Source organism: Schistocerca serialis, chromosome 2 (assembly GCF_023864345.2).
Source record: "Schistocerca serialis cubense isolate TAMUIC-IGC-003099 chromosome 2, iqSchSeri2.2, whole genome shotgun sequence".
Taxonomy (NCBI): Eukaryota; Metazoa; Arthropoda; class Insecta; order Orthoptera; family Acrididae; genus Schistocerca; species Schistocerca serialis.
The window spans coordinates 304,706,099-304,709,355 of NC_064639.1; the positions used below are offsets into that span (position 1 = coordinate 304,706,099).

General features: G+C 39.9%; 1 non-coding gene across 1 annotated transcript; it reads right to left on the reverse strand.

Annotated features, from left to right (window-relative positions):
• Positions 1-1,483: 1,483 nt before the first annotated feature.
• On the reverse strand, positions 1,484-1,570 carry Trnastop-uca (transfer RNA opal suppressor (anticodon UCA)). The gene has a single exon. It is a non-coding gene; the product is annotated as a tRNA-Sec (tRNA).
• Between the last annotated feature and the right edge of the window lie 1,687 nt (positions 1,571-3,257).

A 3,257-nucleotide genomic window follows, 5' to 3' on the forward strand; every position in this document is an offset into this window, starting at 1 on the left:
AAATCAGTACTACTTCACTCGCAACAAACTTCACCAAGCACAACCAGTTGCACTAGCAAAAAAGAAGGCGTGGCATTTAAATGGCATTACGCAGCGTCAAGGAAGTCATCATAACACATGAAAAAAATGTGGTATCTATATGGAAGAAAAATTGTTTTACACAGGAAATACCGGGCACTTCAAATACGCAAAAATCTAAAAATCGATTTTTGAGCCCGTTTGTTTTCCGGTCCCCCTTACCACTAACGGGAATTTTAAATAATAAAATGGAATTTTTTCTATTAACTTCGAGTATACGACGCACCTGGAATTTGGAGGGATTCTTCGTGGCAAAATGTGCGTCTTGTAGTCTGTGAAATACGTCATATTACGATAACCACAAATAAAATATAGAACTATGAGGTCTTCTCATAGCGTCAACCACAGTCAGAAATACCACTCACACGAACGAAATCATTTTGGAGGATATACAGTGACATATTATCGAATTTGGATACCGCCATTTTGCCATGCACTCTATACTTCATCAACGGCAGGACGCGAACAGTTTACTAACATAGGCATTTCGGGAATGCTTCCACCATTGGCCTGAAGGGCCCCCTTTCGGACGTCGGCTCGTCTCCACATTACGACAGAGACTGCATTGTGTTCTGGGTCCCCTGGACACGCTTTATTTACCTCCCACTGCCGAGTGTGAGTGGTTATTGCACGGTGACGTAGAACATGGGCGGAGGTGGCATTTATATGACTGGACAGCATGCCATGCGGGTGAGTCCAGTTATGATTCATTGTCTTCTAGTAAAATTATTACTGCATAGGAGTGCACTTCCTAATATTGCTCATTAAAAATTAGTTGTCAGTCATTGGGAGAACCTGACATTTTTGAAAGATGTGGATGGATATTGCCAAAATTGTAATCGCCCCTGCTCATACTACCATGTGAACTGCACTGTCTGGGACAAGGCGTAATTTATAGAAAGGCATGAGATTCGAGCAAGTAATAATAATTACCTTACAGAATATGATGAACTGAGGAAGAGTTACCGAAGTATTCAAAAATGCTTTAAATGTTTGTTCAAGTCAAGAGGCGAATAAGAAAACGTTGGATAAAATAATGACAGTAGGGAAATAATGCAAAATGTGGTTCGAGTGTACTGAGCCACTTCAGGTAATAAGAAAGGAAGGCGATGATACGTAAGTAGAAATGATTACAGCTACAGAAAAAAATACTGCAAATCGCGGTTTCAAAACTGTGTACAGTGTCTGATATCTAGGTAGTATTTAACTATTCTACGTATTTTAAGTAGAGTGTGTCCAAGAATTTCGTTTGTTTAATTCGATTGGCGTCACAATATTTGGTTTTAGCCTTTCACTTTGCACAACACATTAAATAAAACCACTCACAGTTGCTGGAATAACTATAAAAGAAGAATAGCGAACACGTGCAGTCATAGGGTGTTTCTTGGACGAGTAGCACCAAAGTCGCCCAGCAGGTGGAATCGAACCACTCTGACGCTAGTCAGCTACAGGTTTGAAGCCTGCACACCGGACCACCGGAGCTCAGATGGGCAAACAGTTCTTCTTTTGCGTGGTATTTAAAGGAAAACTACGTATACAAAGAATCTACGAGAACTTACTTGATTTGACAGTTCAGTTTCTATAGTTTGTTAATAAAGAAGTTAATTTTTCCCTTAAAGAACATTCACCCTATTGATAGCACGAAATGAGCACATAAAACTAGAGACTCGGCAGTTATATCACCGTGTTCCATTGTCTACCACAAGCGTGCAAGCACAGTTTTAACAAGGTTCCCGATTTATCCCGACTACAACGACTGCTGCGTTGAATGCAATAACTGGTCAATGTTCAGTGACGAATGTTATGTACTTCTACTTGCTTTGTTTGTTTGCAGAAGATGCATGTATCGACTTCATAACTGCAGAAGAGCTTGAGTATCGTTATACATGCAGTCTAGCCGACGCCCCTAGAAAATGAGAAATAGTCCTTTTTAGATTATTAGTGTTTTAATAAATCGCGATGCCTTGAAAGTAATTTGGGACAGTAGGCCATTGGCCTAATGTAATTACCTATCCTTGTGTCTCTCCTAGCAGCTCTTTACTTGTAGATCAGCAAGGAGCATTAAACAGCACTAAGTTGTAATCTGAATAAATACATTTCTCAGTAACTGGGTCCAAATGATCGGATCAACACATTCATTACGTCAGAGCGGTTCGATTCCACCTGCTGGGCGGCTTTGGTGCTACTCGTCCAAGAAACACCCTATGACTGCAAGTGTTCGCTAGTCTTCTTTTATAGTTATTCCAGCAACTGTGAGTGGTTTTATTCAATGTGTTGTGCAAAGTGAAAGGCTAAAACCAAATATTGTGACTCCAGTCGAATTAAACAAACGAAATTCTTGGACATACTCTACTTAAAATACGTAGAATAGTTAAATACTACATAGATATCAGACACTCTGTATACAGTTTTGAAACCGCGATTTGCAGTATTTTTTTCTGTAGCTGTAAACATTTCTACTTACGTATCATCGCCTTCCTTTCTTATTACCTGAAGTGGCTCAGTACACTCGAGGGTCATTTGGCATTACTTCCCAGCTGTCATTATTTTATCCAACGTTTTCTTATTCGCCTCTTGACTTAAACAAACATTTAAAGCATTTTTGAATACTTTGGTAACTTTTCCTCAGTTCATCATATTCTGTAAAGTAATTGTTATTATATTGTAGCAATAATTTTACCATAAGACAATGAGGCATAACTGGAATCGCTCGTGTCATCCATCGTCCAGTCACATAAATGCCACCACCGTCTGTGTTCGACGTCACCGTGCCATAACCACTCACACTCGGCAGGTGGCAGCACTAGCAGTGGAGGGTAAATAAAGCGGGTCCAGGGGACCCAGAACACAGTTCAGGCCAAGAGTGGAAGCAATCCCGAAACGCCTATGCTAGTAAACTGTTTACGTGCCGCCGTGGTTTAAAGTACATCATGCAGGACAAAATCGCGCTAACCAAATTCAATAATATGTCGCTGTATATTCCCCAAAACGATTTAAATGATTTCATTTGTTTGAGTGGTATTTCTGACAGTGATTGATGCTATGAGAAGGCATTATTATTCTATATTTTCATTGCGGTTGTCGTAATATGCCGTATTTTACAGACTATACGATGCACTTTTTGCTTCGAAAAAATTCCCTCCAAATTTCAGGAGCGTCCTACACTCGAAATTAATATA